This window comes from Equus caballus, chromosome 1, assembly GCF_041296265.1.
Source record: "Equus caballus isolate H_3958 breed thoroughbred chromosome 1, TB-T2T, whole genome shotgun sequence".
Classification (NCBI taxonomy): Eukaryota; Metazoa; Chordata; class Mammalia; order Perissodactyla; family Equidae; genus Equus; species Equus caballus.
In genome coordinates this window covers 127,055,537-127,063,271 of record NC_091684.1, presented here as the reverse complement: position 1 = coordinate 127,063,271, position 7,735 = coordinate 127,055,537, and the positions used below count along the sequence as shown (strand labels likewise).

The 7,735-nt window shown below is 40.3% G+C and overlaps 1 protein-coding gene across 2 annotated transcripts in view; it reads left to right on the top strand.

Moving 5' to 3' along the window:
- The first annotated feature begins 646 nt into the window (after positions 1 to 646).
- Positions 647 to 7,735, top strand: part of LOC111775613 (cytoplasmic FMR1-interacting protein 1) — a 93,958-nt gene continuing 86,869 nt past the window's right edge. For both annotated transcript variants that reach the window (XM_070231980.1, XM_070231987.1), the window contains exons 1-3: positions 647 to 814; positions 2,882 to 2,935; positions 3,270 to 3,378. The gene's annotated coding sequence lies outside the window, so the exon portion shown is untranslated. The remainder of the gene's footprint in view (positions 815 to 2,881; positions 2,936 to 3,269; positions 3,379 to 7,735) is intronic.

The window sequence follows — 7,735 nt, the reverse complement described above, 5'->3', positions numbered from 1 at the left end:
CTATTACTACAGAAACACAATATAATAAAACACATGAAAATCTAGATCCCTAAAAGAAAAAAATAAGTGGTCTACGTAACAGGTTTCAGAATGGTTATGAGCAATAGCTAACGGAAAGTTGACAGCTACAGTTTGAATTAGATGACACCCCACCTTTGGTCAACACGGTTTACAGAGCCCTCCTTCGGCCACTCGGAGTCACAAGCCCGTGAGAGCTGGGAGGGGCAGCGCTCACCTGTGTGCCGCACAACCTGCTTTGCCAACGCCTGCTGCAGTGTAGACCATATAGTGTTGCTTGTGTAGACAGAGGGGAACTGAGAGATCATCAGAGATGACCTCTAAAGGAAGAAAGTGAAGCCTGGAGAAGGAGGGACAACTAACCTGTCATGGTACCTGAACACGCAGGTGCAAAATAGATACACTGAATGAGAACGAACTGACTGCTCTCAGAACATCACAAATTAAACCACCAACCAAGGTTAACCACAGACTACTATTAATGTTAATAATAACGGTTAGCCCTTTGAGGACACTGCTAAACTTAGATGAGACTATAAAACGCACAGCTAGGCCTCCAGCAAGGATCAGCGCCTAGGCTAAACGCGGCGGGAGCGCGAACTCTCGCGATAGCGGCTCCAGCTAGTGTGTAACGGCGGGAGAGCAGAGGCATGGCGCGGCCGTGTTTGCTTTGGAGCCGGCTGGACCGACGGCAGGAGCAAGATGTGCGTGAGCTCCTGCGCCGTGTGGCGGGCCTCCGGGACGAGGCGGGCCCCGACTTTCAGCTCGCCGTGCACTTCGTCTTGTCCAATTTCAGGTGAGGGGCGCGGCGCCGGGGACAGGAAGGAGTCAGGCGGGGCCAGGAGCGCGGCCCGACCCTCGCAGAGCTCCTGCGCTCCCTGCTGCCGCCACAGCTCTGGGCCCCTCGTGCCACTGGGTCCCGACGCGGGGGACATGCGTGCTGAAGCAGCGGGTTGTGGGTCGGTGGAGGTCAGCCTCCGGCTTTGGAACCGAGTTCCTAGAGTGGGTCTGTCTGTCCTGGTCCCCGCCCCACCCACTGCCCCGAGGGCGGTACACAGAGCTCCACCTGTCTGAAGGGTCGGGTACGTGAAGTGTTAGAGCACAGTAATGATGACATCCTATTTAAAACCGTATTCTCACCGACTTCCTCACCCTGCTCGGGCCACCCCACGTCTCCCATACCCTGCTTTCCTCTTTCTTTTTCCAAAATGCATGGTGTCACACATTGACAAACTTATCTGTTGTTCACTGTTTGTCTCCTCACCCCCACCTCCAAGTAGAATGCAAATTCTGCCAGGATCGGGCGTCTTGGTCTGTTTTGTTCATTTCTTATGCCAGCACCTGGAATAGTTCCTGGCACATGGAACTCCAAGCTACCAACAGTTTCTCATGTAATTAATTTTTAAGGATTTATTTAGTTTACACACTTAGGTGAAGTCAGAGCTCCCATTTTTGTTTATGAAAGATGTAAATTAGACAATACTGTTACGATTGTTGACTATAATGGAAGTATTACTAAAAGAATATTAGTGATAATAGTCTAATTTCAGTAGAAATCTTGAATAGGAAACAATTTTTAAAAAACTAATCTTGATTATCAAACTGAAGGATCATACGTAAAAATGCCTATTTGGTTTTTAAAGAGAGTAGGCAATGAGTCTAAAAGCCCGCCTAGTTTCTGAAATAAACTCAGTTCTTCAATGTAACTTATAGCTATAACAGTACCTGCCTAAGTCATATAACACAGAGAAGTTTAAATGCTGTAACCCAAATAATTTGTTAATATTTCTAAATGGCGATAGGTAGGTAGACATCACTTTAGAGTTGGGAGTAACATTTTACACATTAAAAAACTAAACTGTAATAAGTAAAGTGGTGTTCCACTCAGCCGTTTACTGGGATAGAATTAGATAGATTATCTATTTATTAGTGTAATTTACTTTTAAGTACACATTGTTGGCTTTGATACTAAAAAGTGGAAAATAAGAGTTGAGTGAACTATACTGTAATTTTATGATGCTTTAGTCCATCGCAAAAATGAACAATTCATGTTTGCGTTTTTAAAAGTTGTGAACATGTTTTAGACCCTAGAATTCAGAGATAAGTGAGATATAGCTTCTGTCCTTAAAGAAGGCAGACGAAAGTTAATTACATATGATGTAGAATAGTTCTGAACCCAAGGGCCTGGAGATAGAATTCGGATGTTATGAATTTGGACAAGAAAATAACTACACTAACCTCTAACTGAAAAGTAGCGTTTCCTTCAGTTAGGAAGGGAAGCAACAAGCAGTATTAGCTTACCTATGACTCTGTCACTGGTAGAAATGCGTATATTTCTAAGTATTGTCTACTGTTACTTTAATGGTAGTTATAGACCCACTGCTATATCTTGTTATTTAGTGCTTTAATAAAGAAATGTGTCTGTTACTATATCACAAACTTTTAAAAATACTGTATTTCAGTATACTTGGTTTCCTTTGTATTTCATTTTATGATTTAAAAGCATTATTCTGAGAAGGGGTCCCTAGGCTTCACTGGGTTTCACTGTGGCAATAAACAGATTCAGAACCCCTGATATAGAATGTGCTCTGAACTTAGACACAGGGCGTTTTGGGAAGACAAAGGAGCCAGAGGATGGGATTGGGGAGGCTCAGGATGACCTGTGTCTTACGGAAAGGGTACTTGAGCAGTCTCTGAGATGCAGTGCTGTTCGCCTTGACAGTAGAAGTGATGCAGGGAGAGAGATGCACTCCTGGAAACGTACAGCTGGGTATACGGGGTCTGGAGGGGTGTGGAGGGCTATGAGACTAATCTACTTAGCTGTATAACAAAATTGATATAAGAACTACTTTTTTTCTTTTAGATTTCATCATTTCTTGGATGTCAACCGCCACAAGGTGGAAAAGACAATAGAAGGGTAAGTCAGCTTTATATGTATGTATAGATTCAGAAATTAATGTTTTCTTATAGGATTTTCTTTTTTAAGATTTTATTTTTCCTTTTTTCTCCCCAAAGCCCCCAGTACATAGTTGTATATTTTTAGTTGTGGGTCCTTCTAGTTGTGGCCTGTGGGATGCCGCCTCAGCATGGTTTCATGAGTGATGCCATGTCCGCACCCAGGATCCAAACCAGAGAAACCCTGGGCCACTGAAGCAGAGCACGCCAACTTAACCACTCGGCCATGGGGCCAGCCCCAGAATTTTTTTTATTAGTATAGCTTTATAACAGTAGATTTTTTAAATATATTTTAGAATTTATGAAAAATTCAACATTCACTCTGATCTCAGCAAAGCTGCTAGTTGGAAGAGATTAACTGAGGAATTTCTAAATGCATCACTTCCAAGCATAAAAGAAATAAAGGTATGCATTATATTGTGAGGTCTCTGTTGTGTATTTTACCATTTCCAATCTGATTATTTTCCATTTGTTTCTGTTAATATTTAAACATTGTGTTTTAGTGTTGTCTACTGGCTAGAGCAGAATCTCCTGGAAATTGACTTAAGTATTGCCATCAAACCCAGTGCGCCTCAGGCTTGTAGTGAAAGAAAAAACATGTTCTTATTTAATCATCTTCTCAGTCCCAACCTTACTATGGAAAATGAGATCAGAGATTGGGACAAATAATAGCACTGTCTAGCTATATTAAAATTTTTAAATGGCTATCATCATCAGCATATGGTAATAGTAACTACCTGTATAATACTTACTAGATGCCAGGTGCTGTTCCAAGCATTTTTATATTCAGTCATGGGTCCCCAAGACCACCCTTAGGCTTGATGATTTGCTGGAAGGATTCATAGAACACAAAAAAAGCTGCTATCCTCACTGTTATGGTTTATTACAGTGAAAGGATACAAACTTAAAATGAGCAAAGGGAAAGATGCATAGGGTGAAACCAGGCACAAGCTTCCATACGTCCCTTTCCAGTGGAGTTGCATGGGGATGCCCTTTATTCCCCCAGTGACAACACATACAAAGTGTTGCCAACCAAAGAAACTCACCTGAGCCAACAGAAGTGTTTTTGTTGGGGTTCAGTCACATGGACGTGCGCTGCCCTTGTGACTGACCTTAGCTCCTCAATCTCCAGCCCCACAGAGGTCAAACCGAGGACTTTGGCCGATGAAAACAAGCATTCACATAAGTCAAATTGTTAGCATAAACTCTGATCAGGCTGTTACGGTGTGGCCCAAAGCCTCTGACATACAAAAGCACTATTCTCAGCAGGCTATTCCAAGGGCTCCGAGGTCATCTCTCAGGAGCCAGTCCAGGGCCATCTCCTTTGAGATGTTCAGGGTTTGGGCAACCCAGGCCTCTTGAGTTAACTGTTTATTGCACACTCATTTAATCTTCACAGTAACCTCTGTGGAGTATTCTATTATTGATAGGCTTTCCCTTTGTCTATGCTGTGGGGATTGATATCCTAAGGAAGAAAGCTTAAGATAATTTTTGAAACTGTCCATCAGTTTAAGGAAGGGCTATGAAGGTATTTCTAGAAAAGAGAGAGCTGCAGTGCTCTGAATTCATGCCCTAAGAATTAGAAACACACTTCGGAGGATTGTTCCTGCAAGGGCCATTTTGAAAGAAAAGGAGGCAGATCTTTCTTAGATCTCTCCTTGATTCATTTTATATAGCTTTGTGGGTAGACTGTAGAATTTAGTAATTAGACTCGATAGCACCATAGTACTAATAATAGAAATAGTGGCAAGCATTTTTAGAGCACTTACCACCTGTCAGGCACTGTTAGTCCCAAAAGACCATATTCAGTAGGTATTATTACTATGCTCATTTTGGTAAGGCAGATGCCTTTATCTCAGTTTCTTCTGTGCCAGTGAAAGTACCTATGTTGTGCAGAATAATTAGATGAAACAGTAAGAGTCACTTCTGATTCCTACTTTGACCTTTTCCTTGCCCTCTCCAGTCATTTTTCTGTACTTTTCCAGCTGTAGGACTCCCTGAACACAGTGGAACGACATGCCCTAGGTTTGCTGGGCCCCTTGTTCTGTGTCCTGTACCTGCACTGCCCTTCCTTTCTCTCCTGCCTGAGGAATCTCATCCTTTAATATTAAACTCAAGTATTGTCTCTATAGATAGTGTATTTCATTTTTATTATTATGTTTATTATTGCTTATTTCCTGTCTACCCCTTTAACATGTGAGTTTTACAAGTGTAAGGCTCTGTGTCTGACTCGTCCTCAGGCACCTGGAACAGACTAGACAGTATTTGTTGAAGAAATAAATCTGTGCAATCCTTTCCGCCTTGCTCTCCCTGTCTGTCCTTGGCTCCTGCACCACTTACACCGGTGGAGTTGGTTGCCTTTTCTCCTTGCTGTGGCATCTTCAACACATCTGCTGTAGTGTAGCAGTAACTTCACACTTTTTTTTCAGCTTTATAGATATATAACTTTCATACCATAAAAATCCATCCATTGTGAATGTACAATTTACTGATTTATAGTTAATATGTAGTTATGCAACCGTAATCCAGTTTTAGAACATTTTCGTCACCACAGAAGTTTCCCTCAAGCCCTTCTACAGTCATTGCCTGCCCCACCCCAATGCCAGAAAACTACTGATCTGCTTGCTGTATTTATAAATTTGCCCTCGTGGACATTTCATATAAACGAGATCATATAATATGCATTTTTTGTGTCTGCGTCTTTCATGATATTTTTGAAGTTCCTCCACGTGGGGCATGTGCCTGTATTCTATTCCTTTTTATTGCTAAATGGTGTTGCATTGTATGGATATGCTGCATTTTGCTTTTTCACCAATGGATAACATTCGGGTTGTTGCCAGTTTTGGTTAGAATAATGAACTGCTACGAACATTCTCGTGCAAGCTTTGTGTGGACATCAGTCCTCACTCTTCTTAAATTTCTGGGAGTAGAGTTGCTGGTTTATGTGGTTAGCTTAGGTTTAACCTTTTAAAAAACTGCCAAATTATTTCCCAAAGTGGCTGTATCATTTTATGTTCCCACTAGAAATGTATAAAGGATCCAGTTTCTCCACATCCTCACCTACACTTGTGATTGTCTTTTTGATTATAGGCATCCTAGAGAGCACGTAGTAATATCTCGTTGTGGTTTTGATTTACATCTCCCTAGTTCCTAATGATGTTGAGCATCTTGTCGTGTGCTTTTTTGCCATCTGTGTGTCTTCTGTGATGTCCATTCACATCTTTTACCCGTTTTCAAATTGGATTGCTTTTCTTATTGAGTCATCAGAGTTGTTTATATGTTCCTCATACAAGTTCTTCTTCAGAAAACTGATTTACAGATATTTTCCTCCAGTCCTCAGCTTGTCTTTTCATTTTCTTAGTGGTATTTTTTTTTGAAGCTCAAAAATGTTTCATTTAATGAAGTCCATTTTATCTATTTCTTTCTTTTATGACTCATGCTTTGGTTTCAAAAGAACTCTTTGCCTACCCCAAAACTATAAAGACTTTTCTCCTGGGTTTTCTTCTAGCAGTTTTAGCACTTCCCATTAGATCTGTGATCCAATTTGATTTAATTGTTGTATATGTTGTGAGGAAAAGATCTAAGTTAATTTTTTTACTGAGGAATTTCCAGTTGTTCTGTCACCATTTGTTGAAAAGACTATTCTTTACCTATTAATTGTCTTGGCAACTTTTTCAAAAACAGATTTACTGTAAATCTAATGATTTCTTTCTGGACTCTCAATTGTTTCATTAATCTATATGCCTGTCCTTACACAAATACCACACTGTCTTTATTACTGTAGCTTTATAGTAAGTTTTGGAGTCAGATAATATAAGTCCGCCAACTTTTTCTTTTTCAAAATTTTTGTCTGTTCTAGACCCTTTGAATTTCCATGCATGTTTTAGGATCAGCTAAATTTCTGCAAAAAGCCTGCTGGAATTTTGACAGGGATTGCATTAAATCTGTAGATCAGTTTGGGAAAGTAATGCCATCTGTTGGGTTGAACTGTCTTCCCCAAAAGGATATGTTCAAGTCCTATCCCCTGATGTCTGTGAATGTGACCTTATTATAGAGTCTTTGACAATGTAAACAAGTTGAAATGAAGTCAAACTGTATTAGGATGGGCCCTAATCCAGAGATCGGTGTCCTTATAAGAAAAGAGAAATTTGAACACAGGGAGAACACCATGCAGTGACAAAGGCAAGGTTGGAATGATGCAGCTGCAAGCCAAGGAACATCAAAGATTGCTAGCAGCCACCAGAAGCTAGGAAACATTCTTCTCTCAAGCCTTCAGAGGAAGCATGGACTGCCAGCACCTTGATCTGAGACTTCTAGCCTCCAGAACTGAGAGAGAATCCGTTCCTTTTGTTTTAAGCCACACAGTTTGTGGTATTTTGTTATGGCCACCCTAGAAAACTAATACACAATATTATCAATATTAAATCTTCTAATCCATGAATATGTACACTGTTTATTTAGATCATGTTAAATTTTTGTCAGCAGTTTTCTTTTTCCACATACAATCTTGCATTTCTTTTACATTTATTCCTAAACATTTTATTCTGTTTGGTCCTATTATGAATGGAATTGTCTTCTTAATTTCATTTGCAGTTTTCTTGTTGCTAGAATATAAAAATATAATTTATTTTTATACTGATCTTTGTTTACTTAGCCTTGCTAAGCTCATTTATTCTAGTAATTTTCTTCTGGAGTCCCTAGTATTTTCTACACTTTGGATCATTTCCTCTCTGAATAAAGACAATTTGACTTCTTCCTTTCC